The sequence below is a fragment of the Taudactylus pleione genome, unplaced genomic scaffold (genome assembly GCF_031769625.1).
Source record: "Taudactylus pleione unplaced genomic scaffold, aTauple2 ptg000422l, whole genome shotgun sequence".
NCBI lineage: Eukaryota > Metazoa > Chordata > Amphibia > Anura > Myobatrachidae > Taudactylus > Taudactylus pleione.
Window position 1 is genome coordinate 1,414,645 of NW_028284824.1, and position 13,192 is coordinate 1,427,836.

At 48.0% G+C, this 13,192-nt stretch overlaps 1 protein-coding gene across 3 annotated transcripts in view; it reads right to left on the reverse strand.

Moving 5' to 3' along the window:
• The window catches only part of LOC148506173 (proton-coupled amino acid transporter 1-like), a 66,517-nt gene extending 59,325 nt beyond the window's left edge, over positions 1-7,192 (reverse strand). For all 3 annotated transcript variants that reach the window (XM_088447164.1, XM_088447165.1, XM_088447163.1), the window contains exon 1: positions 6,979-7,192. The gene's annotated coding sequence lies outside the window, so the exon portion shown is untranslated. The remainder of the gene's footprint in view (positions 1-6,978) is intronic.
• Between the last annotated feature and the right edge of the window lie 6,000 nt (positions 7,193-13,192).

The following is a 13,192-nucleotide window of genomic DNA, read 5'->3' on the forward strand; positions in this document are numbered from 1 at the left end:
CCAACGATGCGCGCTCCCGCAGGTTGTTGGTCTTTGTCGTTCAGGTTTTTGCATGTTCGGAGATGAGGGAGGGAGCCCGGCACTGAATGATATCGTGCATGGTATCGTTCAGTGTGTGAGCTCAATGTCGTTAACGACACACCTGTCAGGGAAACACTAGACAATACCGCTCATGCAGCGAATTGTATAGTATGTGTGCACCATTAGTCTGGCTCTCTTTTGATGAGGAGCTCTTTTGGGAGCTCTATTGAAAAAGCCTTCTGGTGAAACGCGCGTCTTGTTGACGGGAGCCTCCGGTGCGCACGAGGAGACTCCATTGTGACATTGCCGCCGCATCACGCCTCCTTCCCCCAGGTACTTACTATTTTTCTGGGACACGCTGCTCGCACCACTTCATCTACTGTTCCTGCTGCACTGTCACATTACATCAGCGGGGTGAGAGTGTCTGTGCGAGCTGGTTGACTCCCACTACACATATATCTATCCATCTTAAGAAGGATTTGGGTGCGCAGATAGCGTACCGGGCATTCACTGAGGACTACCTCACATGCCTGATTGCAGCATCCTCGGACATCCCTAATCCTCCTCTCTATACTATAACATCATTTTTTACGGCACTCTCATTTTTTCTACTGACTCACCTGGTACTCTGCCTATTTGTCAGAACCATGGTGAGCAACGGGGGAGAATAGCAGGTGCCATCAACCTATCTCATACCCTCATAGTATATGTGGAGGGTCCGCCCATGTCCCATTCTATACTCCCAGTACATGGGACACAGTAGCCACCTTTCCCCTTGCTGTTAGTGAGTGTTATCTTGACTATACTATTTTCTTTAATTTTACTGTACCTAAACCTTAGCACATACTTACCCTATGATCACATCCTATTTGCTTTATATGCACAAGTACACCACGCTGTTCATAGTGAGTCAGTGGAAGATATCTTGTGAATTACTGACATCTGTGCCTATATCTGCTTTCAACCATTGTGGATATAATGATAATTTAATATACGAGTGTCACACTATATTTTTTCATGTTTATTGCCTTTATGTATAATGACAGCTCATATTACAATTTTCTGTATTTGATCACTCTGGGATGGTATGTTTTCATGAGATTACATTACTTATGATCTTACATGTTATGTACACAAGATTATATACCATCCTTTTTGAGCCAGGGTTTATGTGATTTGTTTCAATCATGAGACGGATGATTTAGAAGGTATATGTAGGCGGCTGGCATATGCTCACACATGATACAGAGGAATTAACCTCTTAATTATATATATTATTGTTATATTTTCACCATGGTATTTGATTACTAATAAATATCCGGTGACATGACTCAGTGGTCCTATTGATTTTTCACGTAATTATTGAGCAGTATATTATCATACATACATACGTGGATCACTGATGCTATCTATTATTGTGGCCAATTTCAGGCCCTTATATATTTATATGTTTGTAGCTATAGCTATATGTTGTCCTATTGGTATTTGATATCTATTACTGTGGCCTATTTCAGGCCCATAGTCACATTTATATGTTTATAATTGTATTTATATGTTGTCCCATTTTTTCTTCTGCTGAGGTTTTTAACCATTATCATTAAAAGTTATATTTTAGAACTAGTGCCCCTAACCAATAGAGTATTTGCTTTCCCTTTGTTTCTTTCCCACATTATTACTCTCCTGGGTGCACCTCCACTTTCTGGTCTATCAATTTTTGGGTATATGACCATTAACATCTATAGGTCACTTGTGGAGTATTTCTATCATCATATGTGATTCCTATTTTTCGTTGGTACCAGTGCCTGGGGCATTCCACTCATCCCTTTCCTACATGTGATTTGCAACCTGACAATATTGTCAGGTTTTTGCATGTTCGGGGATGAGGGAGGGAGCCCGGCACTGAACGACATTGAGCACACACCTGTCAGGGAAATACTAGACAATGCCGCTCATGCAGCAAATCGTCTAGTGTGTTTGCACCATTAGTCTGGCTCTCTTTTGCTGAGATAAAAAAAAATCCTAATAATTTTAGATTGTTAATGTTAGAAACCATTAAAACATGGTTCTACTACATATCAAAGTTTCACAGTATTAATATAATATGCAGGGTTGAACAATTATGGATTGGAGGTCGGCGCTACACTTGGTGTAGTACGTAAAACTGACACAGTAGGTGAAGATGAAAAAAGGATATTTTATTCGTAAAATTGGGGGTCACAATGCCCCTATGTATATTACTCAGTGTAAAGTGGTGAAGCGCAGTAAGTGAACTGGGATTCGGGGCAGGGTGTATATGAAATGGTGGGGGGGTATGTATCAGCTGAGATACAGAACAGTCAGTGATACTCCCTGGGGTAGTGTACCGTGGAGAGATGCAGCTGTGAGTCAATAGAAGTCTTAAACGCGGGGTGTCCAAGTCTGTGTCTGGTGGGGCGGCGTCCTGTATCCCCCAGATGCACAAAACTTACCCTCGACGTGCTTCTCTATTCACCTTCGGGTGAACGAAATCCTCTTCTCCCGTCTGGGGTCCTCCGGTCTTTGGCTCTGCTGTGTTAGGCAGCGCGTGTCAAGACGCGCCGCTGGTGAGCAGTGTCCCCACCGGCGGTCCGCGAGACTTCCGGGTGTATGCACTCTCGCGAGTGCATACTTTCTAAAAATTAGTTGTGGTCTGTCTGGTAAAAAATCCGAAAGGATGTCAAAAAAACTAAACTTTTTTTTACCAACCCTGAAAGCACTCCATTGCGATCTGCGCCTTGCTATTAAATAAGCCCAACAGACCTCAGAGCTTTCAGTGAACAATTTCTAATTAAAAGAGACCAAACTGCATCCTACCCTGAAACACACGGTTTGGCCGAGTGCGTCATACTGCGCTGAGCCCCCTAACCCATCCTGAGAAATGACAATGTAACCAGTTGTTCCCAATTAATTCAACAAGTGATCACTTTTAAACTACAACAAAGACAAGCACCTAGCACCTATATGACATCACAGCACTAGGGCCTCATGACTCAGTGATGTCAAGGATCCTGGTGAATGTAGGTTGCCCTCTCACAAATATTATTAGTTGTTCTGTTACACGAAGCTAGCGTGGTCAACAAAATATTGTAGACAAAAAAAAAAACCAAGCCCATCAAACACAAAGGGGATACTCCTCAGAAATGGAGTATGGAGAGAGCAAAGCCAAGGGGACCAATATATTCACTTAGTTAAGTGGAAAAAGAAACCAGTGCAGATGAGGTTAGAAGGCATTTGTCCTGCCGCAATACATACAAAGGGCTCGATTCTATTCTGCGCGAAGTGAATAGGGCCGGGAATCAGCTCCCGGAGCTATTCAATACACCGCGCTGCTAAGCTCGACTAAGGATTTCTTCTCGCATCCCTCCGGGGATGCGAGCAGAGATCCTACAAAGGTCCAGGCACGAGGCTGTTTTCTGCCCTTTGTGCCTGGAAAACAGCATCGCGCCAGGAAGTTAGGATGGGGAATTCCCGTTCTCGCGCCTTAAACAGGGTGTTTAGTCGCAAGAACGGGCATTCTCCGACTAAACACCGCGCGGAATTGAATAGCTCTGGGAGCTATCTCCTGGCGCTATTTACATCGCGGGCAATTGAATCGAGCCCAAAGATTTACTGTACAGTAATCCGGAAGCTCAGAGTTCTCCTCAGAAATTTTTTCCATTCAGGTGGCATCAAGAAGTAGCCGGGTGGGGGCATTCGCAATGATAAAATGTTTTAAATCCATTTTTTAAACAGCCCTCAGATACTGGCCCCTATTGCAGGCTACACAGAATATATTTTTATAGAGCAGCTCCGCAGATATTGCCCCCACAGATTTTTTCAGCTCCAACACAGAGAGAGTGGATGCAGGTCTACTCTCATCAATCAGTTCAGGTGACTGTTCCCACCTTAACAGTGTGCCTGTGCTTTTATACAGGGGTAGGGATCTTTGTCCTCCAGTCTGACACCGCCCCTGTATTGTGATGGACAATGTCCCCCCCGCACCATTGCAGCATCCCCTGCCCGGCACTCTCACCCGCTACAATGCCACATCCTCTGCCCAGCACCTCCCCCTGCCCCAATGCGCCACGTTCCAGAACCCTCACTAACGTGTCCTTATTGCCAGCAGACACGGAGCCTCCGATGTGAAGAACATGTGACGTCGGCGCTCGGCGTCACATCCAGCATCAGTGTCAACAAGGACATAGTAAGGGTGACCGGGCAACAGGGGACGTGGTGCATTGGGGCGGGAGGAAGTGCCAGGCAGGGGACGCGGCACTGGGGCAGGTCCAGGGCGTTAGCGGAGCATTGGGGCGTGCCGGGCAGGGGACGCGGCACTGGGGCAGGGGGAAGTGCCATGCGGTAGCTGTTTCTTGCCGGGCATTGCTCCCGCAACAAACAGCCTGGGGAGAACACTGAAGCTTTTGATAATTGGCTCTATAGACAACACTGATTTATTGAATATATTACCTCACTGCATCTTATATTTAAAATTCATTGGTCTGTTTGTTTGTCTGTCCGGTTATGCATTCGGACACCCCTGCACCAATTGGGATGAAACCAACGCGAGGTGGACCAGTTGGATCCTGGCCAGGTTTTAGGGTCCCAGTCAGACCTCGTGTTGGCATACACTGGGCAGAACATTCACCTGTTCTGAGTCTTCCACTGGATGGATTTGGCTGAAAACTTCACGGAGGGGTGGCAATTGGTCTGGGATGCCATACTTAATAACATGGAGATTTAAACCCGGGCAATGCCGGATACTTTAGCTAGTTCATTTATAAATAAAATCAAGTAGTAAATCTCAGACCATACACAATTTCTGAAGGGGATTGCACAATGTGAACGTGGTGTTCATCTAGGTAAAAAAAAAAAAAGGGAACTTGGAAATGAGTATTGGCACATGTGCAGACTAGACAAATTGCTGTACCATAGAAACGACACAAAATAAATGTGATATTATATATATGCACACACAAAAATTACCCTTTAGACTTGTTAAGCAATAGAAAACATGCTAAAAAATCAGTTATTTCACAATAAATAAAACAATGATGCAAATAAGTGCCTGTAATGATGATACTGAGAGTAAGGGGCCCATGAAATAGCACATGCAGGGACAGGGTCTCCAAAATACTAGCATCATAATTATTAAACTGGTTCTACAGACAGCAGGTGCTGTTTTTATATAAGGTGAACCAATATCGGTTTATCAATGAAATAAGAAATTTTGATATCATCTCCCCTTCCCCCAGATTATCACAATTCCAACCCTCACCTGACACCCGTGCTCCACTATCACCCTTCTAATCCTCTTCCCCTGTACTCACACTGCCCCCTACTAATCCTCTCCCCCTGTACTCACTGTCCCCCAGTAATCCTCACCCCCTGTACTCACTGTCCCCCAGTAATCCTCACCCCCTGTACTCACTGTCCCCCAGTAATCCTCTCCCCCTGTACTCACTGTCCCCCAGTAATCCTCTCCCCCTGTACTCACTGTCCCCCAGTAATCCTCTCCCCCTGTACTCACTGTCCCCCAGTAATCCTCTCCCCCTGTACTCACTGTCCCCCAGTAATCCTCACCCCCTGTACTCACTGTCCCCCAGTAATCCTCAGCCTGTACTCACTGTCCCCAGTAATCCTCACCCCTGTACTCACTGTCCCCCAGTAATCCTCACCCCCTGTACTCACTGTCCCCCAGTAATCCTCTCCCTCTGTACTCACTGTCCCCCAGTAATCCTCACCCCTGTACTCACTGTCCCCCATTAATCCTCACCCCCTGTACTCACTGTCCCCCAGTAATCCTCACCCCTGTACTCACACTGTACCCTACTAATCTTCACCCCTGTACTCACTGTCCCCCAGTAATCCCCCCCATCTGTACTCACTGTCCCCCAGTAATCCTCACACCTGTACTCAGTGTCCCCCTACTAATCTTCACCCCTGTACTCACTGTCCCCCAGTAATCCTCTCCCCCTGTACTCACTGTCCCCCAGTAATCCTCTTCCCCTGTACTCACTGTCCCCCAGTAATCCTCTTCCCCTGTACTCACTGTCCCCCAGTAATCCTCTTCCCCTGTATTCACTGTCCCCCAGTGATCCTCTCCCCTGTACTCACTGTCCCCCAGTAATCCTCACCCCCTGTACTCACTGTCCCCCAGTAATCCTCTTCCCCTGTACTCACTGTCCCCCAGTAATCCTCTTCCCCTGTACTCACTGTCCCCCAGTAATCCTCTTCCCCTGTACTCACTGTCCCCCAGTAATCCTCTTCCCCTGTACTCACTGTCCCCCAGTAATCCTCACCCCCTGTACTCACTGTCCCCCAGTAATCTTCACCCCTGTACTCACTGTCCCCCTACTAATCTTCACCCCTGTACTCACTGTCCCCCAGTAATCCTCTTCCCCTGTACTCACTGTCCCCCAGTAATCCTCTTCCCCTGTACTCACTGTCCCCCAGTAAACCTCTTCCCCTGTACTCACTGTCCCCCAGTAATCCTCACCCCCTGTACTCACTGTCCCACAGTAATCCTCTTCCCCTGTACTCACACTGCCCCCTACTAATCCTCTCCCCTGTACTCACTGTCCCCCAGTAATCCTCACCCCCTGTACTCACTGTCCCCCAGTAATCCTCACCCCCTGTACTCACTGTCCCACAGTAATCCTCTTCCCCTGTACTCACACTGCCCCCTACTAATCCTCTCCCCTGTACTCACTGTCCCCCAGTAATCCTCTTCCCCTGTACTTACACTGCCCCCTACTAATCCTCTCCCCCTGTACTCACTGTCCCCCAGTAATCCTCACCTCTGTACTCACTGTCCCCCAGTAATCCTCACCCCCTGTACTCACTGTCCCCCAGTAATCCTCTTCCCCTGTACTCACACTGTCTCCCTACTAACCCTCACCCCCTGTAATAATTACACTGTCCCCCTACTAATCCTTACACTGTAACCCCCCGTGTACTCACATTATCAGTGTGACGGATTATAACCACATCCCCGGTGCTGTAGTGACAGATCGGTGCCCGGACACTTCCTGCTTCCCTCCGACTGGTGCACCGATCAGATCACTCTTCCACCTCCATGTCACACTTCGCACAGAGCGGTCACGTGAGCGGCGGTCAGCTGAGCTGGCTGTCACCATAGCAACGAGCCGGCATTAATTTCCTGGTCGCTATGGAGCGTGCATGCTTTGACGAAACTGTATTTTTGAACAGGGGCTCTGCTGATACAGGCACATTATCATCACCTAACACAGGGGTCTTCAACCTTGGCCCTCCAGCTGCTGTGGAACTACACATCCCAGCATGCACTGCCACCTTTTTGATATAACAGCATGCTAAAACTATGGCAGTGCATGCTGGGACATGAAGTTCCACAGCAGCTGGAGGGCCAAGGTTGAAGACCCCTGACCTATCACGTGTCAACATTTTCTGTAGATCTGGTAAAATAATACTTATACCTCTCCCCGATATAGACAGGCACCCCCGCTCACTTTCATCATCACATCCACATCAGCCCCGTCACCTCACCAAAGCGAAGTACTCACTGGAGCGATGTTGTGTACCCAGACGATATTACAGCCGACCATTTATTACCTTGCACGGAGTGGCCGCATGCGATATCGTCCAGGTGCCTGTGCAGAATGGCCAACCGGAAGATATCGCCAACGACCGCGGAAGCATGCAGTGTGTCCCCGGCAGGCTGTGCTCAATGTCGTTCATGACATTGAGCACACCCGCTGAACGATATCATGAACGATATCGTTCAGCGCCGGGCTCTCTCCCCCATTCCATAACATGCAGCAACCTGACGACATCGTCAGGTTGGCCTGCATGTTAACCCGATGAACGATAATGCCGAACGACCCGCGGGAACGCGCGTCGTCGTTATCGTTCATCGTTTTTGTGTTAAAAATGGACGATAAAGTGGACGACTGAACGATAACAATATAGTTATCGTTCAGTCGTCCACTTTAATCGCCCAGTGTGTACGCACCTACTGTACACACTGAACGATCTGATCGATGTGTCGACAACAACAACATATCAGGCCAATAATTGATATTGCTCCAGTCTGTACCCAGCTTTACCTATTTCTATGATCTTATGTCACACAGTAATGCAGAGGTTCCCAAACTCGGCCCTCAGGGCACCCGAACAGTCCAGGTTTTAAGGCTAACCATGCTTACTGGTGACTTAACTAGTACCTCAGTCTTTTGATTTTGCCAGCTGTGCTCAAACATGAATAGCCTTAAATCCTGGGCCATTAGCATACCTCCCAATTTTTTCCCCCGGGGAGTCGGGACTTGCGCGTGCCGAAAAGGAGGCGTGGCCTGATTGTAAAGGGTGTCGTGTCCTTGTGACACGCCTCCGTTACATCACTAAGGGGCGTTACCAGCATCTCCAAGATGCTGGGCTGCCCCCGGGCTTCCCCCCCGTGCTGTGAATAGATGCTATTCGCATGCCCACAGCATCTATTCTCGCTCTGCATACCCGCTGCTCTGCATAGCAGAGCAGCGGTGTATGCTTCCCCCAACTACCCCCCCCAACCAAGGGACACTGTGGCCCGCGGGCGGGACAGTCCCAGAAAAACGACAGTTGGAAGGTATGCACTAGGGTACCTTGAGAACCAAGTTTGGGAAGCTCTGCAGTAGTGGTTACAATTCATACAATGTGAATTAGAAATGGACGGAGTATTTTATATATGTAGGCTTGCCATATCATCTCTTTAATTCTGGACACATATGAATTAAACAGATTCTGTGGCTGGCTGACTTCAAGTCTCCATTTCACCTAGTTGTAATCAGCCACAGAACCTGTGTAATGCACATGTGCAGGGGTGCCAAAAAGGAAGGAACAGGTACTAATTATCCGGACTTGAATAAGGTGCCCGGCAGGGGACCGCTTCCACCGCCGACTGCCCCCTTTCATGTCAGCGGCAGCAGCCTGTGTCCAGGGCCATCTCTTTCATTGGGCTTGTTGGGCAGTTGCCCAAGGGCCCGAAGCTTGTAGGGCCCCGCCAACCTGACCCCTGCAGCCAGTTGGTAAATTTGGGATATTTTTATAAGCCAGCCGCCGCTGCACTGTATTCTGATCTAACCTCCCCCCCCCCACTGGGGCCCCTACCCATGGGTGGGTAGGGGCCCCAGTGCATTGCTTTGCCCAGAGCCCACACTGCTGTTAAGACAACCCTGCCTGTGTCTACCCAGCCAAGCACATGCTGCTGTGGGACCAAGGAGGCTGCTGTCGCTGATCAGCAGCAGTCTCCTCTGACTGTGTGGTGGAGGAGCGGTCACACTGATCAGACCCTCCCTCCCCAGGATTTGTCCCCTGTGGAGAGCGCTCTACCATACCATCTTTTTTTATTTTCTTGTGCGTGCCACACCTCATACTTGCCTACTCTTCCGGAAAGGTCGGGAGGCTCCCGAAAATCGTGTTGCGATTCCGGCCACCCACAAGAGTGAGCAATTGTCTGCTACCCCGCTCACACCCCTCCTCTGAAGCCGCCCACAACCCCCACCGCACCGTTGCAGCATCCCCTGCCCGGAACTCTCACCCGCACCAATGCCGCATAACCTGCCCGGCACCTTCTCCTGTCCCAATGCCACGTCCCGTGCCCGGCACCTCGCTCCGCCCGAATGTGCCGCGTACCAGAACTCTCACTAATGTGTCCTTATTGCCGGCAGACACGGAGCCTCCGATGTGAAGAACATGTGACGTCGGCACTCGGCGTCACATCTGGCATCTGTGTAAAGAAGGACACATTAAGGGTGACCGGGCAACAGGGGACGTGGTGCATTGGGACTGGGGGAAGTGCCAGACAGAGGACGCGGCACTGGGGCAGGTCCAGGGCGGTAGCGGCGCAGTGGGGAGTGCCGGGTAGGGGACGCGGCACTGGGGCAGGGGGAAGTGCCATGCGGCAGCTGTCTCTTGCCGGGCATTGCGCCCGCAACAAACAGCCTGGGGAGAACACTGAAGCTTTTGATAATTGGCTCTATAGACAACACTGATTTATTGAATATATTACCTCACTGCATCTTATATTTAAAATTCATTGGTCTGTATGTTAGTCTGTTTGGTTATGCATTCGGACACCCCTGCACCGATTGGGATGAAACTAACGCGAGGTTTACCAGTTGGATCCCGGCCAGGTTTTAGGGTCCCGGTCAGACCTCCTGTTAGCGTACGCTGGGCAGAACCTTGACCTGTTCTGAGCCTTCCACTGGATGGATTTGGCTGACAACTTCATGGAGGGGTGGCAATTGGTCTGGGATGCCTTAATTATACCCCTTTTACACCAACTGAAATATCCCGGGTTGATGTACGTGAATGCGCATAACCCCGGGAATTTAGTCGGTGTAAACGGATCAACCAGGGTCCGTCGACCCGGGGATCCGACCCTGCTTGATTGCAGGGTTGAGCACAGGTTGTTCTCTTGTCACCCTGCAATGTAAACGGTGCGGCCCGGCTCACGATGACCCGGGTCGCGCCGCATGCCGCCTGATTGGCCGGCTTCAGTGGCGCTTGGAGATGACATCATCTCCAAGCGGCCACTGCAAGCAGTGTCTGCCCGAGCGGCATGAAGCAGCGCACCCCACCTGCTCTCCCTGCCTCCGGACCGCTGCAGGATAAGGTAAGTAGGTCACGGAGGGGGAGGGAGGGGAAAAAGCGCTGGTCACCTTCGCCGGACACCCGGGTCAGTGCTGACTCGGGTAAAGCCCGGGTCGGCGCCGCAGAGTAAAAGGGGGTTGTCCCGGGTCTGATCCGGGTTGGAAACGTGTTCCAAAAAATCCCGGGTCAGACCCGGGGACTTTGGTTTAAAAGGAGTATTAATAACATGAAGTTTTAAACCCAGGCAATGCCGGATACTTTAGCTAGTTCATTTATAAATAAAATCAAGTACTAAATCTCAGACCATACACAATTTCTGAAGGGGATTGCACAATGTGAACGTGGTCTGCACCTAGCTAAAAAAAAAAAAAAGGGGAACTTGGAAATGAGCATAGGCACATGTGCAGACTAGACAATTTGCTGTACCATAGAAACGACACAAAATAAATGTGATATATAATATATATATATATATATATATATATATATGCAGAAACACACAAAAATTACCCTTTAGACTTGTTAAGCAATAGAAAATATGCTAAAAAAATCAGTTATTTCACAATAAATAAAATAATGATGCAAATAAGTGCCTGTAATGGTGCAAATAATTAATTAGAAATGGGCCCCAGTGAGAGCACAGACATGTATTCCTCTTCTTCTTTTCATTTGTGTTAACCCCTCCCTCTACGTGTCAGGCCATACGTGATGTTGTCCTTTACATATTTATTCATGCATACAGTGTTAATAATTGTTGCTATGCACGCGATAAGTGTCGGGATGTATCGCATTCAATATGCAATGTATTATACAGCCCGCATTTGTCTCTATTTGGGATAATCATACCTACTCCACTCATTAGTCCATCGACATTCTCACTCTGGGCCTGATCAGAGACGGACGCTAATGCAATTTTTAAGCAGATTGAGCGATTGTTTGCCATTGCGTATACATCGCATTGCGATCACGCACGCACAGAGGAATCCATCGTCATGTGAGTGACAGACTGCCAGCATTTGGGGGTGGTAATGGGGAGTGGTCACAAAAACGCAGGCGTGCCTGTCTGTTGTTGAAGCTGGATAATTGGCTGAGACAAGATCAGTTTAAAATTAAATCGCAGCGACGCCATCTTGCGACTGGCCGCAAGACGCCATTTTGGAAATGAGATCGCAAGACGCCATTTTGCGAATGGCTGCCTAAGCGCCATTTTAGATAAACTTACACTTTAGTACATGTGGCGATATTACTATTAGCATCATGCGATTGCATCTTTCACTATTTCTCATACACACATTAATACACACAATTGCGCTGTTAACTAGTCGCATATTAGCAAATGCATAGGACTTTGTATGAAACCGCTGTTTTATTAGCTTTATGCGCACGCATCTGCCCCAAGTTAACTAGCGTTCTTATATCAAACCCCGCACACACACATTACATATTCACACATAAGGTTTAATAAGCTTTAAAGTATAAGATTTAAGTTGGTTCAGTTAGTATAAATGCTGTGAAATAAAGATATTTGATAACTAAGGTTTTATACATGCTAAGAAAGCCGTGTTTGGTTTCGTACTGATACGTACTCTTTCAACAGAATTCCAGTACTATCGGTATGGAGATCGCATCATGCATTCCCAACTTATGGACCGCAGAGACTACAAGCAACAAAATGTATATTTTATGAACAACTGTTAGGATGTAGCATGGGGGCGGGAGGGCAGATACCCCCAGTTGTTAGAGGCTGGGTGAGTCTACTTGAACCAGCCTGTTAAGCGCTCTGTAACAGATGCTTCTCCCCTGGGAACCAGTGATATCAGCAACAAACTGCTCTATTGTCCGGTCTATTCTGGGGGGGTATAAACATGTGTGCTCAAACACTGGGTTTTTAGTCTTTGAGCTGAATGCTGATTGACGGAGGTTTTCTTTCTGAATGCCGGGATCTGGTCCAGAGCGCATGCGTATGTGTACTGTACTTGGGGTCTGTATAATTCCTTTGCGTCTAATTGTGTCTGAATCAATAGCGTGTAACTGACTGTACTTTTTTTACTTGAATAATACTTTGTGCTTTGGAACCACATGTTCTAAGTCTGGAGTCTCTATTTACTGTATGATTGCGTACGCAAATTAGCGTCATCCTTAGAGGTTTATAGGTAGGATTTTAGAAGGTACAGGCAGGGGTATATAGAGGTTCAAATATAGATTCCTTAGTTGGGGGCTTATCGAGTGAAGTCACTTACCTACTCACACGGCACATACGGCTATCGATATCTCAGCAAAGGGTGGAGTGGCCACATACAGGGTTTTCCTGTAACCGCTTTGTGCTGAAAAATCGCTATCCGTTTTTGTGTGAGCCAAAGAAGCTGACTAGAATCCAGGGACAAGAAAGGAAAAAGTTTGTTTTCCTTTGTTGATAGAACCTAACATTTAAAGGGGTGCCGCAGTATTGAGTACGCGGCTGAGTCGCAGTTTTGCGCACAGCAAAGACGCACTTTTGCGTACGCAGTTAAAAAGTCATTATACGGTTGTGTGCTAGTCGCATTAATGTGTATGCGGCTGGTCGCACGAT